General features: G+C 42.1%; 1 protein-coding gene across 4 annotated transcripts in view; it reads right to left on the bottom strand.

Annotated features, from left to right (window-relative positions):
- The window catches only part of PEX5 (peroxisomal biogenesis factor 5), a 672,311-nt gene extending 653,944 nt beyond the window's left edge, over positions 1-18,367 (bottom strand). For all 4 annotated transcript variants that reach the window (XM_044062012.1, XM_044062007.1, XM_044062008.1 and 1 more), the window contains exon 1: positions 18,225-18,367. The gene's annotated coding sequence lies outside the window, so the exon portion shown is untranslated. The remainder of the gene's footprint in view (positions 1-18,224) is intronic.
- Positions 18,368-19,862: the final 1,495 nt, after the last annotated feature.

The raw sequence follows: 19,862 nt of genomic DNA, 5'->3' as shown, positions 1-19,862 counted from the left end.
TGAACAGTACCACCCATCCCTGAAAGGTCACTACAAATGAAGCATTCAATACTGCCCAAGAGGCCATGGACACAGTGTTAAGACTTTAATTAGGCCATCATTTAATCTTGCAGTTGGTAAAGGGAACTTTAGCATAATTGTTCCCACCACATGGAATAGACTCTCTCAGGAAATTAAAAAAAAAACTTACAGATAATAAACCATTCAGTATAAAACTTTATGGAAACTTATAGACTCATTCCAATGCTCCTGTTTTTTTTTTTAGACAAAGACTAAGCCTCCTCTGCCTACCACAAAAGTCCAACCAGCAACTTGTCTACGTATAGCCCCTGCACTTGCAGACTTTTCTACTCCTTCACTGCCTCCTTCTCTTCTTTATCTTTCTTTAATACAAATGACATCTTACTTCTGCCTTACGCCCAGTGACACTTTAAACTTGGTTTTCTTTATCAAAAACAGTGTTGTACTGATATGGTAGAGAAAGAAGTACTGTACCAACTCTGCATGCCAGATATTCTATTCCAACGTAAATAACCTAATGTTATATAAACTGTAGTGATGCAATGTTGAACTACGTCATTTGTAATTCTGAAAACTATTTACTTTGTGTTGCGAATCATAACTTTGTAATTTCTGTGCATCTGCACAAAGATCACAGCTGAAAAGATCCCAGGACAAGCCCATCTACCCAATGAAATGAATGAATAAAAATACAACAGCGTCCCCTCATGAAATGCATTCCCCTCACATACTATCAACAAAAACTGATGATCACTCATCAAGTTTTTGAAGGCTGCCAGGGAAGTAGCCTGCTGGGCTGCCATGGAAGTAGCGTGCTGAAGATGCAAGGGGAGCCTATTCTAAAAATAGGACATTTTTGGGTTAGACACCCATCTAGTCAGATGGTATTAGTTATTTGGCAGCACTGTTTATGGACAGTGGAAGGAGTATTTGCTTTACCACTGGTTCTGTTCAGCTGAACAAGTTCAAAGAGTGAAGAGTTACTCATACTGCAGAAGTTTAAATGGGGATCACCCCTTAGCAGCCTTCAACAGGCTCAGGGACAATGATTTTGGTCTATTAGAGTAGCTAAGGGTCTAAAACCAGAGAATACAAGGAAATGTTGAGGTCTCTCTGGTTGGTTAAGGTGCGTAGTAAGGAGCATGCCAAACGAGGCATTATATTTGATGACAGGCCCAATAAGAGAGGAATAAAGTGAGACTAACTTCTTTGTACTTTCAATGGAAAGCACCAAAGATAAACTGTACAAAAGGCAGAAGGATTTTCAAATCAAGACAGAGATATAATGGTCAAAGAAGAGAGTTTGTTATCAGATGTACCAAAGCCTCAGATGACTGAATCAAATTTAATTGAAATGTTACCCACATGGTGCATGGTGGCGGAACGTTGCCCACATGGTGCATGGTAGCGGAACGTTGCACACATGGTGCATGTTGGCGGAACGTTGCACACATGGTGCATGGTGGCGGAACGTTGCACACATGGTGCATGGTGGCAGAACGTTGCACACATGGTGCATGGTGGTGGCAGACTTATCAAAGGAATCTTAAAATGCATTTCTTCTCATTCAAGGTAATCCCACAATTAACACACCAATCAGAACTTTGCTCCAGCTCTTGCTGCAGAACTTGAATATTAGAATGAGATTTGATAACTGTCGCCAGTTTGCAAGTCAACAAACCTGATCAGCTATATTCCCTTGGCATCTAATTTTAAGTAAGAAATGTATACACTAAAGAGGAGGTGGGCAAATACAGAACCCTGTGGGATACCACCGGTGACTTTTTCTGTCTACAGTTAATATCCCTGACAGTATGGGTTCTGTCAGACAGCCACTTAGCTATTAAGTGAACTACGTAGATTAATGTTGAGTTTGGGGTGTTTGTTAATAATCCCATCATGGGGGTTAGGGTCAAAGACTTTCCACAGATCAGGTAGGCAGCCTGCACTACATGCAAATTATCTTTGGCCTCAGTAATCCTTTCAAAAGAACTCAACAAGGCTGAGAAGAGATATGCCTTTTGCAAAGCCAAACTGGTAGGTATTGTAGGTATCCAGGGCTATACAAGATCACCAACATGTTTGTTTCCAAGTTCAACTATAACACATTCCATAGGTATGCAAATAATACTAGTGAGCCAATAATTAATAGGGTCAGTACAGGGTCCACCATAATGCAAGAAAATCGAATCAGTTGTTCTTCACAAATTAAGGATATAACCAGTGGAAAGACTCTGGATGACTTTTCCTAGCAGCAACTTAATATTCCTGGATGGCCTGTGAGAAGCAGTCAGGACACATGGAACTGGTATTTTTAAATGTTGGAAAGTGCTGAAAAGATTTAGTCAGAAGTGATTGCGGGAGAGAAGGTAGGGTCAAGGTGGAACACAATTTGTCAAAAGAATATTACCAATATCCATGGGGTCAATTAATGTAACAGTATTAGATAAGTTCAATCCTCATTCACAGTTGGAAGTGCATTTCCTAATGGGAAGCCTGAGTGACTGACTTAGCAGTTTTAAATCTCTTCCTAAAATCATCAAATAGGCACCTTTTCTTTTTTTTCTTTTTTTTTTTTTTTTTATATCGTCATGAGTTTTGATTTTTTTTTTTTCAGTTTGGCAACGTGGGAGTTTTGCCATACAGGTTTACTTGCCATTATGCTCAACAGCATCATCAATTAAGTCTCGATCACAGATATCCAACATAAAAGGCTGTGAACTATGAACACCATACCTGACCAGTGCCCATACTAACAGCTGATCCAAAGCATCAAAAGCACAAGCACCAAATAAGCCAAGTAACCAACCTGCTCAAAATTCTGAAGTAAGCACTAAGCTCTACACTAAGCCTATGAGCTGAGCAAAGATTAAGGGTCATTTGGCACGGGTTACTTAGACCAATTGCCGCGGTGGTACGGCGGTAGCGTTGTTACCTCACAGCAATGTTCGATTCTCGGCTGGGCTTGGGAGTGCCTTCTGTGTGGAGTCTGCATGTCCTCCCCGCGGTTGGGTAGCATTCAAAAGACATGCGCATGTAAATGGGCGTGCATTCATTGAAGGTTGAGCGTCAAGCTGGCACCTCGGCGTTCCGTAAAAATCTACTGCCAATCATTAGCGGACCGGAGTTCCCCTGTGGTGACCCCTTACCAGGAAAAGCCAAAAGACAAACAACAACAACTTAGACCAAATGGCAACTTGTCATACAGCTGTAAAGAAAGAATGACTATCCAAGAAGGCGTCTTTCTGTAACGGACAAAGTCCTCCCATACCACTTTACTTAAAATCACCTCTGAGGGTCACACAACCGTGGGAAAGGCATGCCTACTCTATTTTCATATTTGAATGATTAGTCATTAATTTCCCAACATCCGATTTATTATATTCAATGTTGAGGTAATAATGCATATTCCAAAAATTTATGGATATAAGCAAATTACGGACACTAGGCAAGTCTTTCACAAGGTGCACAAACAGCTAGAAGCAATTTGAAGGACTACCGAGTTGACTTACTGGCAAGTCAATTAAGATCTGTGAAAAAGTCAAAGATTACAGAGAAAACCCACACAGACAGATGAAGAGCATGCAGTTGCATACTCCACAGAAAAGGAACCCCCTCTAGGAAATAAATCGGAGAACAACATGCTGTGAGGCACCACTGATCAAAGATTACAAGTTACACTAAAAATAAAATATGTATTTTCCTTAGTTTTAAGAGGTTGCTCAGGCTGATTGTAAGGTCTAAGGGAGAAACTCAATTCATAAGCTGTATCTACTTTAACTAAAGGTCTTTAAACCTGTATTAGTGATTCCAGTACAGAGCTGCACTGCATCTTTGCTGTTTCAAGTGGTCTGCTGTTATTAAGCCCTAGTTTCATTCTTATGTGGTAAGTGTATGTCAGGCTAGTTCAGGACTTATCTTTGCATTGGTGTAGTTACAGGCCAGTCAGCTCAGAGCACAGGGTTTAATTGTTTTTTTTTTCCCCTCCCTCCCACCCACCCTGTTGTAGTGGTGTTCAGTTTACTGGTTCTTGCTGGTGGGAGAAGGTTTCCAGGCTAGTTATTTTGTACTGACATTTAACTACTCAATAGCAACACTACCCAAACATCATTCTAAAACCGAACTTCAAGAAGTTATTGGTACCAACAGGAAAGACTGTGGGGGCATGGGTAACAATAACTCCAAGAAGTTATTGTTACCCATGCCCCCACAGTCATTTCTGTTGGTACCATGGACCGGAACTTCCCCACAACTTTTCCAGCCATGCCAATTTAGATGGGTATCTTGAGACAGTGTAAAAAATCTCTCATACTGTCTGTTATTCAAATGGCATAACACAGTATGTGAGAAATGCACATATAATATCCTTGGAGGAAAAATCTCACACAGTAAACTCAAAGACACCAAACTCATCAGCAGTACACCACACTTCTCCAAGACCATCACAATTCACATAATCCATTATATGCGGAGGTTCTAAAGATTAACTTATCTAAACCTCACAGACATTCAAAACGTATCACAGACACAAACCTCACAGACATTCAAAACGCATCACAGACACAAAGCACACTTAGCATATTAAGCCTACTTCCTTGCATAGTACAAGAAGTCCCACAGTCACAGCTGTTGAGTAGTAAGACGGGCATTACCCCTACCAAACATTCTCGTTATAGGTGACACCACTGTAAGACATAAAGATGTGTCTCTTAGCAGGCTGAGCAAGGAAAGAGTGACCATTAGATCCTCTGTCAGATCACACATGGGTTCATAGGTTGGTACTAGGCTATCAGCCCTAGGGCCTATACAAGCCTAGCCATAACAATTCCTTGGCTAATTCTTCCCACAGTATTTACTTCCCTGGACCCCTGTCTAGCAGGGCGACTAACGTGATCCCTGGGGTGAATTTCCTATCCCCCATCCAATCATCAAGGTTCCCGAGGGCCAAAGAGGTGCTCTGCTTGACATGTATAGGCAGTCTATTCCAGAGTCTGGGGAGTCTCTGGGTAAGGAACCTATCCCTCCAGCAAGTTTTGTTCATTGTGATGACAAGGTTTAGATCCCTGGAGCGTGTCTCTCTGAGGGATTGGGATTTCTTTAAGTGTAGCATGTCCAACAGCTCTGGGTTTGACATGGCCTTGTATGTTAAGCAGAGATCGCCTCTGAGTAGACGATATGCGACAAGAGTATAGGTGGAGTGTTTTTCGACAGTCAGCATACGGCATCTGCTTTAGGCCTGTGATTCCTTTAGTGAGGTATTTCTGAGACCTTTCCAGTTGTTGCAGATGTCTTGAGAGGTACATACTAAACAGGGCATTGCATTCTATAATGGGTCTAATGGAGGGATGAGTATAGTGGGGCAATGACCTCCTTTTCTTCTGGATGAAAAGCATTTAGAGATGAGGTGTGCCACATAGAAGTTTTTCCTGACTGTTGTGGCAATGTGGTTATCGAAGGTCAGACCACTGTCCACCTGTCTCCCTAAGTCTCTTATCACACTATCTGTGTTTAGTGTAATGCCACCTATGTGGTAATTCATGGGTACATGTTTTTTTCCCAAAGGGGATAACTATACATTTCTTGGCATTGAGCTTGAGCCCATGGCTCTGGCACCAAGCATCTGTTTCTCTAAGGCCCTTTTGTAGAATATCCACATCATTTGAGGATTCAATAATGGCTCCCAGTTTGCAGTCATCTGCAAACTTTGTTAGCCAGAGTCCCTTAGTGTTGGCCTGTACTTCAGAGAAGTAGATGCCAAACAACAACGGTCCCAGGACTGAGCCCTGAGGTACTCCACTTTGTCACTTATCTGGAGCTGGATTTGGAGTAGGCTACTTTTACAGTGTAGGTTCTGTCAGTAAGCCAGTTGGCATCCCATTGAGTGACGTAGGGATTAATGCCCAGCTTAGTAAGTTTATCTATGACTCCAGAGTGGGGGATGGTGTCAAAAGCCTTGGCAAGGTCCAGATAGGCTGTGTGGACCACCTTACCTTCGTCCACGGCTCTGGAGACGGATTCGAAGAAGTCAATCAGGTTCAGGAGACAAGATCGGCCCTTCCCGAAGCCAAACTGCGTGGGGTCCAGTGTCTGAAGGTTGCCAATGTCTTTGTTTATAAGTTCCATGATAATACGTTCCATGGCCTTGCAGATCAGGCTCGTCAGGCTGATGGGGCGGTAGTTCCCGGGATCCAAGGTGGATCCCCCTTTGTGGAGTGGGCTAACTGCAGCTGTGCGCTACTCAGTGGACACGAAGCCTGAGGTGAGGCTATGATTAAACATGACACTTAGGTGAGGTGCCAGTCCATGTAGTACACAGCCTGGGATGTCGTCTGGTCCCATGGATGCTGTATTCGTAGCTTTGGAGAGTGCGTTTTACCTGTGTGGCCGTTATTACCGGAATTTGGCAATCTTTCGGTATTGAGATGGGTCCTTTAGGGGGTGAGAGGGGGTTGAAGTTTGCACTGAATCAATCTGCCAGGATATTGGCAATATCCTTGGGATCAGTATATTTAACACCATTCTGTTGTAGCCCAGAGCAAATTTGAGCATTGCCATTTAGATTCTTGACATAGCTATAGAATACCTTGTGGTTGTCTTTGGAATCTTTAGCAATTTTATTTTCATAACTAGCTTTGGATGATTTTATGAGGGATCTCAGCTTCTTACTGGGGCTGGTAAGGGAGTTTTTGCATCCTGGGATTTTTCTCTTTTCTGCAACAGTTTCTTCCTTTTGTTGTAAAGTTTGTTTACAGCAAGGGACCACCAGATCGGCTTCCTTTTTTTTGGAGGAGAGCATCTTGGTTCTATTGGGGATAGCACGATTCATGCATGACTGGAAGTGCTCGTACAATGCCTTAGTGTATAGGATTCAGCAGTCAAACTTTCAGTTCCCGTCTGCATGGGTGTCATGAAGTTTGTCACTTCTGACTTAAGAAGCATGAAGTTGGCTTTGGAGAAGTCTTTTACGGAGGTTTCCTTACTGGGGGGTAGGGGTGGGATGTGGATGTCAAGGGTGATTAGTGTCAGACCTGACCGACGAGGAGGTGACCATAGGTGTGGAGCATCAATTTCCCATGTTGGTAAAGACCAGGTCTAGAATATTGGAGCCCCTAATGGGACTAAGGATTAGTTGATCCAGAGCATTGGAATTTATGAATTCCAAGAACTGCTGGGCAAAGGTGTTGGTACATGAGTATTTTTCCCAGTTAATGGCAGGGTAGTTGAAATCACCCAGTATTAGGGTTATCTTAATATTTTCCAGTATGTTTAGAAAGGTGTTCTTTGGACATGGTGGGTGATCTGAAGCAAGCTACAATTTGGACTGCAGTCTTACCTAGTGTTAGTTGCACCTGGAGAATTTCAGACGCATTGTGTTGGGCAACTAGCCTGGTGTTGTGAATATCCTTGGTGAATATGGACACTCCTCCACCTTTAATGCTTCGGTCTTGGTTTGGTGGCCAAAAAATGTGGTAAGAGTTGTAGCCTGGTATTGCAGGGGTGCTCTCTGGAGCCTTGAACCAGGATTCAGTTACTGCACAGTTATCAATGTTCTCCATTTTTAGGAGAGTCTCGAGAGAGTGCATTTTGACGTTTAAACTTCAAGCATTGAGTAGCATTACCTTCAGATTTTGCATGCTTGCACCTGTTACGGTAGTGGTTTTGTCCTTTGAACTTTGCCTAAAAAAGGCACTATAGGGGTGGCAAGAGCCTTAGCCAGTAACCTGAATCCCAGGGGCGACAGGTGCAGACCATCTCTGGCAAAGCATCGCGTGGACTGTCGATCATGTCGTCCCAGGCAGACAGATACTGATCCCCTTTTAATGACACCAGAAGCTTAGCCAATTGTTGAAGTCAATCATTTTGTCCTTATACTGTTGTATCATTCTGGGTGAAGGCATGATGCTACTCAGAGCTAGGGTCATACCTGCCTAGGCCACATGATCCGAGAGCTCTTCCATGTCTCTTTTCATGTAGCCCAGGGAGGTACATCTCAAGTCATTCACTCCAACATGGACAATGACAGAGTCATATTAGTACTTGTTGTGGAGTGACTTGAGTGCATACGTTATATCCTTGGCACCCTACAGGCAGCTGACTGTAATTTTCTCCTTGTTCAGCCTGGTGAGAGGGACATCAGTGTGCCTAACTATAGAGTCACCTATGACTAAAGTGTTGGGTACATTGTCTTGCCTTAGGGGTTGGTGTTTGGTGGCACACTGGTGTTGTGAGCTATGTGACACTTGTGATTGGTGTGTTTGTTTGCGCTTCAGCTTCGGAGGGAATTGTTGCTTGGGCAGGTTAATGTTAAGGGCCTCCACATATGTGGGTTAAGTGTTGCTATGTGTGGGTGTTGGTGATGTGGGTTTAGAAGGGCTATGTGTTGCTTGAGGTGTAGTGTGGGTGTTAACCTTCTCCTCTTGACTGTCTAGCACAATCTTGGGTGGAGAGAGCTTTGCTTCCAGTTTGGCTATGTAAGTGCATCTCTCGCAGGTTGTAGTGTTTGGTGGTTGGAGGAGAGGGTTGTCTGTGTACATGAGGCAATTACTGCATTGTCCCAGTATGCCCAGATTCACCAGATGGACAGGAGAAATCACCAGAAGCTGACACTTGGACATGCCTGGTTTGGTGTTTTTTTTTTGTAAAGTACAAGAGCTGTTTTCCCTTAGCTTAGCAAGGTACTTTGCAATTATAGGCTGTTTAGTGCCTACGACTAATTTTTCCTTATTAACAAGGAGAGATGAGTGCTTGTATCAGTTTAACACTTACTAGTGCTTTCCAGCCAGTTTTAAAGCAAGTGCTAGTCACAGGGATGCTTAAAGGTAAGATGAAAAAAATGGTTTATCCTGAACACTGCAGTGTGCACTAGAGGAGTTATGTGTGAAAGTAGATAACTTTTTAGACAGGTAAAACTTCAGTTATGTTTTTAGTGGAGAGTCACTATTTTTAAAACAGCAAGATGGATTGAAAGGGAGTGGCCACTTTTGTATTATGGTACTATGGATACAGTAGGATGGCCAATAAATTTAAATAGTTGAAGGAGTAATTTCACAAAATGATAATTTTGTGCTTACACAAGCCAGTAAAAACAGAGAGGAAATTAGATATATGTTCAAATTAACAAAAGGGGAAGGCAACTAGAAAGACAGTGGTGTTTAAGAACACTACAGTAACCGGGTGGGAAAAAAACTTTTCTGCCGGACTCAGAAGAGACAGAGCTGTGGTCTGTTTTCAAGTTTTAATATGCAGTTAAAAGCAGAATACAAGTAAAACACAGGGTAAATAAACACAAAGGTAAATGCACTCAAGTCCTTAAACAACAAGTATCAGACTGCCATAGTTCATGCCAGTATCAATGACTTGAGGTGCACCTCCCCGGATTATATGAAGAGACATGATGGAGCTCTCAAGACTATGTGTTCAAGGCAGGTGTGAGCCTAGCATCAAGCAGCATTCTACTTTCTCCACGGATGATACCTCAATATGAACAAAAAAATAATGGATTTCAATAACTGGCTTAGATTTTGGTGTCATGCAAAGGGGTCTAATATTTGTCAGCCTGGGAAGACATGATCAACAGACCATGCTACTTCACTAGGAATGGCCTGCATCTGTCCCCTATAGGTTTTGATTACTGACAAAAGACATTGTCTACCCTCATTGTGCCTTTTTTTAGACAATGCCAACCTGATAAACCTAGCAGCATAACAAAACAAGCAAAGGAATATACAAAGGTGTTACTAATCAATGCCAGGAGACCCTGAATAAGAAACTCCACTACCTACACGTCCTTCTCACCCTGGAGGACACCGATGTCTACGTACTGACTGACGCATGGTTTAAAATAGCAGACAGCACTCCAGCTATGCAGGGCTAGAATGCCTTCCACGTGTTTAGACCAGCTACTGTGCAACAGGGGAAAACGGTGGAGGTGTAACAATCTACATCCAAAAAGAGACTCACAAGCAGTATGATGCATTAGAGCTTCTTCATGTCCAAATAACCATCAGAAAGGTCTCGTCCCATATATTACCTAGCTATACAACTCCCTCTATGAAAAAATAAAGTCATAACGCCCATCTACAGGAACTAGAATCACTCAGTATTAACCCCAGTCCCATTTTCCTAGGTGATCTGAACAACTATCCAACTGAAGATTGGGAAATATACACCACCACTAGTGCACAAGCATGCAGATTCCTGGACTTTGTCAGTACAAATGCCCTGGAACAAGTAGTTAAGAGCACCCACCAGGAGGAAAAACATCTTAGATTTTGTCCTTACTAACATGGGAGCATCTTGCATTATCCCCGTGCATATCTTCATCACTTGTTAGGTCTGAACATAAAGAAGTCACCTTCGAAATAAAACTAAAATCAGAGATCACGTCCACCTAAGGCAACTTTAGGTATTTTTAAGACAAATTACCTACTCCTAGGTGATACATTGGCAAACTTCAAATCCCCGCCAAACCCAGTAACTCCACTGAATATGCAGAACTATACATCACCACACTACACCAGCAAGTAAACAGCTACATAGATTCAGCTGTACCCCACAGGAACACGTGCCAGGCAAACTCCAAAAATAAACCCACATGGTGGTAGCAGAATATCAACAAGCTTTATAATATAAGGAAAAGAATTTTGACCAAAAAGTACGAAGAGTAATTCCCAGAAAGTTAGAGCCTTTGTCACTGAAATAAACAAACAAACTCAGGAAATTAATAAAATCCACCAAAGCCAATTTTGAGGCTAAACATAGCTACCCAAGCCAAAGACAATCACAATGAATTTTTCGGGTATGTACATAATCTCAAAAGGACAATGCAACAATGCGAGGAGCCGATTGTGAACAATGCTACCTGCACTGAAACTGAAGATATAGCAAACCTAATTCCTGGTAATTTAGGTATAACTTTACTCATCTCTCCCTCCATCTATCCCTCAAGATACACCTGAAACTTGCTCACCTCCAGCTACCACACAAGCCCAAGGGCTAAAAGTGCAATAAAAAGCTAAAAACACTGCATTGATGGGCCCTGACAATATCCCTAGATGCGTCTTAAATAGCATGAAGCATGATTTAGCCACACCTCTAACAACATTGTTGAATCTCAGCCGGATCCATACAAGTTTTGTACCAAGCAAATGGAGAACCGCTGCCGTCATTCCCCTGCACAAGGGAGGACCTTCCACCAAGTCAGGCAATTACAGACCCATTAATTCTGCCCAGCCTCACATGCAAAGCAATGGAAAGACTTATCATAGAATTAATTGATCAGAACATGCGGAACCTAAAAAACACTGGACCAGTCTCAGTTTGGATTCATTAAGGGCAGGTCACACTTACTTAACCTGGAGGATTTTTTGAAAGGGTCACCAAAGCAATGGATGAAGGTAATATGTTACACACCACATACCTCGACCTGGCCACAGCATTTGACACAATTCCCCACTCAGGCATAGTAGAAAAGCTAAATAAACTGGGAATAAGCCTCTGCTGAATTGCCGACTGTCTCACAGATAAGAAGCAAACAATCAAAACAGGGGAAGCTACCTCCACAAAGACAACAGTCACCAGTGGAGTGCCCCAGGGTTTAGTGCTGGGACCTCTCCTGCTTGGCATCTACATTTCTTAAGTAAAAGCCAACACAAGGGCTCTAGCTGACTAAGTCTTCAGATGACTGTAAACTAGGAGCAGTCACTGAATCCCCAAATGACTTGACCATCCTGCAGGACAGTTTGTCTCAAATAAATAACTGGCGTCAAAATCATGATCTGAAACTAAGTGTGAAAAAAATGCATTACTCTATCCTTTGGGAAGTCATCTACCACAGGAAACTACCACATTAACAATATGCCCCTAAAAGATGACCCAATTGTTCAAGAGTTGGGAACTTATGTGGACAGTGACCTAACTTTTGACCAACATGGTGTTTTAAGTAAGTCCTTCTAAACTGCACAACTTATACACAAAGGGTCTATATCTAGATTTAGGAATGTCACTGCCTCCCTTTTCTAAGCCCTGATTAGGCCAATCATTGAATATAATCATGTTGGTGTGAATGACCTGAGACGTACCTCCCTGGACTACATGAAAAGAGACATGGAAGAGCTTTACGATCTTGTAGACCAGGCAGGTATGACCCTAGCCCTGAGTAGCATTCTGCCATCGCCCCGAATGATACCACAGTACAAGGACAAAATGACTGACTTCAACAATTGGCTAAGCTTCTGGTGTCATTCTAAGGGGATCGAGTATCTGTCTGCTTGGGGTGACATGGTCGATCGACCATGATGCTTTGCCACAGATGGCCTGCACCTGTCGCCGCTGGGATTCTGGATACTGGCTAAGGCTCTTGCTGCCCCTATAGTGCCTTTTTTAGGCAAGGTTCAAATAACAAATTCACCACCGTAACAGGAACAGGTAAGCAAAAACTGCGGGTAATGCTACTCAATGCTAGAAGTCTAAATCTCAAAATGCACTCACTCGTGGCACTCCTTAAAATGGAGAACACTGATATCTGTGCAGTGACTGAGACCTGGTTCAAGGCTCCACAGAGCACCCCTGCACTACCAGGCTATAACTCATACCACACTTTTCGGCCATGTAACCTGGACCGAAACACCAAAGGCGGAGGTGTGTCCATATTCATTAAGGATATCCACACCTCCAGGCTAGTTGCTCAGCATAATGCATCCAAGGTTATCCAAGTGCAACTAACTCTGGACAAAACTGCAATCCAAATTTTAGCTTGCTACAGATCCCCCACCATGCCCCAGGATTCCCACTCCTCTTTTCTTGATGTACTGGAAAATATTAGGGTTCAACCAAACACCCTAATAATGGGCGACTTCAACTACCCCACCATTAACTGAGAAAACTACTCATGTAGCAACTCCTTAGCTCAACACTTTCTGGAATTCATAAACTCCAATGCCCTGGATCAACTTATCCACACCCCCACCAGGGGCAACAATATCCTAGATCTAGTCATTACCAACATGAGTGACCGGTGTTCCACACCTGAAGTCAACTCCTCGTTGGTCCGATCCAACCATTAGCTAATCACCCTTGATATCCACATCCCGCCCCCACCCCCATTAAGGAAACCATGGTAAAAAAATTTCTCCAAAGCCAACTTCATGCTTAAGACAGAAGTGGTGAACTTCATGACACCCATGCAGATGGACAATACAGTTACAACTGCTGAATCCTACACAAATGCACTCTATAAGCACTTACATGAGTGCATGGATCGTGCTATCCCAAACAGAACCAAGGCGCTATCCTCCAAAAAAAGAAGCCAATCTGGTGGTCCCCTACCATAAACAAACTGTACAACAGAAGGAAGAAACTGTTGCAAAAGGGAGTAAACTCCCATGGATGGAGGAGCTCCCTGGTCACCCTCAGTAAGAAGCTGAGATCCCTTCTAAGATCCTCCAAAGCTAGCTACTAAAACAAAATCGCCACTAATTCTAAGGACAACCACAAAGCATTCTATAGCTATGTCAAGAATTTCAATGGCAACACCCAGATCTGCTCTGAGTTACAGCACAAAGGCACGAAAATTACAGAGTCAACTGATATTGCCAACATCCTGGCAGATAGGTTCAGTGCTAACTTTACCCCCCCCCACCTCAACCCCTAAAGGGCCCATATCTATACAGAAAGAATGCAGAGTCCCTGTAATCACAACTACACAGGTAAAAGCTGCACTCTCTAAAGCCAAAAACACAGCATCCATGGGACCGGACAACATCCCAGGCTGCGTTTTACACAAACTTCCGAACGAACTGACTCCCCACTTAAGCACCATGCTCAATAATAGCCTCGCATCAGGCTTGGTGCCCACTGAATGGCGCACAGCAACAGTTTTCCCACTCCACAAAGGGGGAGCCACCACTGACCCCGGGAACTATCGACCTATTAGCCTGACGAGCCTGGTCTGCAAGGCCATGGAACGTATCATCATGGAACTCATAAACAAAGACATTGGAAACCTCCAAACTCTGGATCCCACCCAGTTCGGGTTTGTGAAAGGCAGATCATGCCTCCTGAACTGATCGACTTCTTTGAGGCAGTCACCAAAGCCGTAGATGAGGGTAAGGTGGTTCACATAGCCTATCCTGGCCTTGCCAAGCCTTTCGACACCATCCCCCATTCTGGAATTCTAGCTAAACTCACTGAACTAGGTTTAAATCCCTACGTCACAGGATGGGTTGCCAACTGGCTCACTAACAGAACCCACAATGTAAAAGTTGCAGACTCTAAATCTGACCTCAAAACAGTGATAAGTGGAGTACCACAGGGTTCCGTCTTGGGACCTCTCCTGTTTGGTATCTACTTCTCTGAAGTACAGGCTAACACAGAAGGCCTCTGGTTAATGAAGTTCGCACAGGACTGCAAACTAGGAGCCATAGTCAAGTCCCCAAATGATGTGGACATCCTACAGAAGGGCCTCACTGAGACAGATGCCTGGTGTTAGAGCCATGGCCTCAAGCTCAATGCCAAAAAGTGCAGTGTCATCCCCTTTGGTAAAAACTCTGTACCCATGAACTACCACATAGGCAGCAATCTACTTAACACCAAATGTGTGATACGAGACCTTGGGACCCAGGTGGACAGTAGTTTCTCCTTTGATAGTCACATAGCCACAGTAGTCAGGAAGTCCTTCTACGTGGCACACCTCATCATAAAAGGGTTCTCATCCAGGAAAAAAAAAAAATGGTCATTGTTCCCCTCTACTCGACACTCATTAGACCCATTATAGGAGTACAACACCCCTTTTGGAATGTACCTCAAGACATTTGCAGCAGCTGGAAAGGCCACAGAAGTACCTCACAAAGAGGATTACTGGCCTCAAACAAATGCCCTACACTGACCACCTCAAAAAAACTCCAGCTTTACTCCGTAGCATATCACCTACTCCGAGGTGATCTCTGCCTAACATATAAAGCTACGTCAAACCCAGAGCTGTTGGGCATGCTACACCTAAAGAAATCCCAATCCCTCCGAGCTACATGCTCTAGGGACCTAAACCTTGTCACCACAATAAACAGGACATGCTGGAGGAATAGATTCCTGTCCCAGAGACTTCCCATACTCTGGAACAGGCTACCCATCTGTGTCAAGCAAAGTTCTTCATTAGCACTCTTCGAGAAAAATCTTGATGAGTGGATGGGAAAAAGGAAATACACCCTGGGGATCACGTCTGTGTCTCTGCTCGACAGTGGCACAGGAAAATAACTTTCTTGGGTGGCATAAGCCAGGGAACCTTGTTGGCGAGGCTTACGTAGGCCCTTGGGCCGATAGCCTAGTACCTATGAACCTATAATGCCCCCTTTGGCATGCATCCATCCAGACACGTGCAACAACTGGAACACCCACAGAGATAACTTACTAAAAGGATACAAGGCTAAACAACATGTTCTACATGGACCATTAGAAAGCCCTGTCACTATACTCAGTATCCTACAAACTGCTAAGAGAAGACCTGTGTCTGGCATACAAGGCATCCTCTGACCCAATACTGATGAATTAACTGCACATCAGAAAGTCAAAAGGCCTCAAAAATACTCGGCCCAGAGATCTAAACCTCTTCTGAACATCAACAGAACAGTTTGAAGGGACAAGTATATTTCACAGAGGATAGTGTTGCTGTGGAACAGACTCCCCATCCACAAAAAAACAATGTTCATCCCTGTCCACATTCAAGTGCAACTTAAATCTACAGATAGGTAACATAAAATTTACCCTGGACAGCCGCTGTACTATTAATGGACCGAGGCAGCTCCTAAATGCTTTATCCCATGCATGGGTTCCCTCAGATTATCTATGGTATAATCTCAGTTATTTTCATTCATTAGGGGTGATATTAATCATCAACCACGGGATGGGCATGGCCAATCACTAGCCAAATGGGGCAGGTTATTTCAGGCACAAAAAAAAGTGTAAGTGGCTAGTGGCCTGCAAGGAGAGCTAGCCTAGTACTGTGCCTATGAAGCTATAAAACAGAGGATCAGCAAGCACATGCAACTCACCCCACTCTGTTTACGTTCAGTAGCCCCTAACAGATGTGAATGAAAAAAGAGTAAAGCGATGCAGAGGTGCATTGTGGGTTACACTGTATCTCAGCAATCTTCTCCAACACTTCTAATATACAGATGAGTCTAGTTAACTCTAGTTTTACAGTTTAAACCATTTTCAGAGAGTCTGAGGAATGGTCAAAAAAAGGAATTCCAACAAGCAGAGACGTACAAAATGCAAATGCACAACTGAATTTAATGGCAATCAAATAAACTACATTACAGTAGCAGGAAACAGCAGCCAAAAACATAACAGATATACAGAATAAACAGAGAAAACAGAAAGCTTTGAAAAAGAACTAATGCACTATAATCAGTATCCCATATCTAGCATTATAGTCCAAACTGCTTGATATCAAGTTGTTCCATACTACAAGGCCAGATGTAACAACCTGAGGCTGGCAATCAAGGGAGGACAGAACAGTAATAAGGAAGGCAGCACACGGTACATATACCACAGGCTCTTATGTACACAAGCTACATGTACCCAAACCATTAGGCAAAGTGGACATTTCTGTTTCATAACGTTATTACCATGCATAACCTCAAAGTCCATTTTTCCTGCAATAACGACTTCACCAACAGAAAACTAGAATTTTTCTATTTAGTAAACTAATGTTAAGCAACACAGGAAAAAAAATAATACATTTCTTAACAAGGGTACAGCACTGATTCACCTGGAAGCATTTCAGACCAGGAGCACTGCCTGGTTAAGTGACTTGCTCAGGGTTACCCATTCAGCAAATGGAGACTGCAAGAATCAAATCCAAAGCTGTTGCAAGGTCTACGTATGTCAGCCATAGTCTTAAACCCCTACACCAAACTGCTACAAATAAAAAAGGCAGAGAACAGAGTCACTCTCTTTCTTGTACTTTCTTAATCCTATACAGAATAGGAGGAAAGCCAGAGACTAACCCCAGCCAGCTATGGGCATAAGGAAGAGAACCATTCTGGGGTGAGATGCCAATTCTAGACCTACACGCATGTACAGACACATGCCTGCAGGCTATTTAAAGGCTCATCACTTTACTTACACTCATTTTTGGGAAGTACTGCAATCAGAATTATAACATCCCATTTTAACTTTCAGAATCCCTGTAGAAAATCCTCTCTGCTTGCTATACTCCCGCTAGAAAACCTTCCTGCTTGCTATACTCCCTCTCATCTCCCCAGGTTTAACATTCCCCAAAATATCACAGTAGCATTGCTTACTACAAAACCACTAATAACACTTAGCAGGATAAGGGAGTTGTGCAACTGCAAGATTGCAGAATGGTGTCTTTATGATTTCATTTAATATAGAATATCATTTGCCATGAATGTTCTGTCATCAGGATACAAGGGCTCATTTCTACATATTATTACACACAACAGAAGAACAAGAAGTTAATACTCATGCTGCAGGTTTTACTCTCAGGCTTATAACCAAATTACACAATAAAAGCTACATGTGTGTGTGTGTGTATATATATATATATATATATATATATATATATATATATATATATATATATATATATATATATATATATATATGTAAAGCAAGCATTTACATAAATTAGAAAAATAGTGTGCTTGGTAATTAATTTTACATGTAATAAAATAACTACTACTGTGACCCTTCATCGCTTACATCTCTATTAAAGCTAACATAACCTGTGTTCTTTCTTTTTTTTTCTTTACTTTTCAAAGCATCCCAAATATCAGAAATTGAAAATCCTGAACAGTATACTGGGGAGAAAAAAACAAAGTGAAATTTCTCCATCTGTCAGGCAAAACACGTACGGTATGTCCCTTTGACATTGTGAAGCCAACAATGAACAGAACAGAACCGTCAATACGAAAATAAATGTACTGATGACTGAAATCATATGAAAAATACATTTAAAAAGGAATTTTATGCTTAAGAATACAACAATACCTAAAAGACTGACTATGACAGCTCAGATTTTCACACAGCAGATGAGAGCAAAGTCCCTTTCTAACTCAACTGCCAGAAGTATTGCCAAAGGACTCTAAAGAGCTGGAAAACTGAGCTACTACTAGCCCCAGGATTAAAGGCCTGCTGCTAGTATCCCTACCACATATAAGCTGCTTAACAGCAAAAACTTATACCTTATATTTAGCTCAGAAGTAGCAGCAGAAATGAGTCCACACAGGAAATTAATTCAGTGGAAAATCCACGCTGATCACAAAGAAAGGGAACATCTTATCAGCTGTTTATCTGTACTGCCACCACTGTTGCTGTTTGGATGACTATTAACCCAACTGCTGAGGAAGGAGGCGGGGTCAGTCTTAAAGTGAAAGAGAGCCTAAACTGCACTAATGTTGAAGCAGAGTAGTCATTATTTAGGAATACTGTGGAACTTATTTACATTTATTTTTAGGCAAAAATGTAGTAGTTTATACAGCATATTATAGGACACTGTCATGCCAAGGAAGCACTTGTAAAACAAGAAAACATTAAATGGCTTTAAGTCACTGCTTTTAATGAATATTTAGGTCATTGTTTACTAATTTATTTTTGTTGTGGAGCATCACTTTTCCATATTCTTTGTTAATTATAATTTAATAAAAAGTGATGACATGTTAGCTATTAATAAGCAAGCTATTAAAGTGGGTGCACTTTTTAACAACCTTATTTTTAATCTTTGTAATGTTCTGTACTTCTTTTTCTTTTTTTTTTGACCTTCAAAAGAACCACAATAAAAAAATTCACACATATATACAGTTTTTGCAGGAAGCAGATCTTCCATCTCTGTTCTCTCCTTCACCTTTGCAACTGTACCAGCAGTCTGTGAGGAGTGGGTCGTGTAGGCAACCCTTTTGATACTTGTTAAATGAAACTGCCAGCGTCTGAAAAGCTGATGTGGCCCTAAGTTAGATGCAAAAGAATAAAACTCTGAGATTAGTACTAGTTCTACCCCCTTAAACATAATATTTATCTCCTATACTGGAAAAATATTCATTCAAATTTTGAGCATATTGACCAAGAGCAATTATTCCTGATGGCAGTAAAGTGGTGGCGTTTTTTTAACTTCACACACTAGCCAGCTTGTAAGTTCCCCTAACTATTAACCCTGCCTCTGTTTACATTACTAGTAGCCTGCAGACATCTTTTAGCTTGCTGGGGCCCCATGCTATGTTACTACTACTGTTGCTGAATACCACCCACCCACCCCATACCTTTAATTATGCTGTAGGCCACTGACACTATTAAACCTGCTAATGTTCCCCTGATTCATAATGTTTCTGACGGTCCCCTGACTCTTTAATTCTAATTGGTGATGTCTCTGACTCTTAAACACTATGTGGTCTCCCTATTGCACTATTAAACTCAGTGATCCTTCCACTGCATTCAGTCTGTTGTGGGTGCCATAGCTTTTAGTAAATTCTTCCAGGACCCCTGAGTTTGTCAGTCCTTCTGTGAGGCATGAGTATCTATACATCTTGCTGGAAGTTATTGAAATTGTTAATTCTACAACTCTCCCTCTGACTCTGACAGTGTGACTCTGGTCATTCTTCCCGATTTTGCTAATACTGCTAGTGGCATCCCTGATTCTGTTAACCATACACTAAGACTACTATAAGAGACCTTCAATTTCCTCACATTGTGTTTTTTCTTGTGTTTATACAACTGTAAATCCATATATTTAAGCACTTTACCTGTAAAAATCCTTGTAAAAATGAATTTTGTAATTGTACCAGATAAGGTTCTTTCCACGGCTTAAGGTGAAACATCTATATCTAGTT

The sequence above is a fragment of the Protopterus annectens genome, chromosome 2.part1, assembly GCF_019279795.1.
Source record: "Protopterus annectens isolate FY-2018-M chromosome 2.part1, PAN1.0, whole genome shotgun sequence".
Lineage (NCBI taxonomy): Eukaryota > Metazoa > Chordata > Ceratodontiformes > Protopteridae > Protopterus > Protopterus annectens.
Note: the sequence above shows the minus strand (reverse complement) of the source record. Positions and strands in the feature narration are given on the sequence as shown.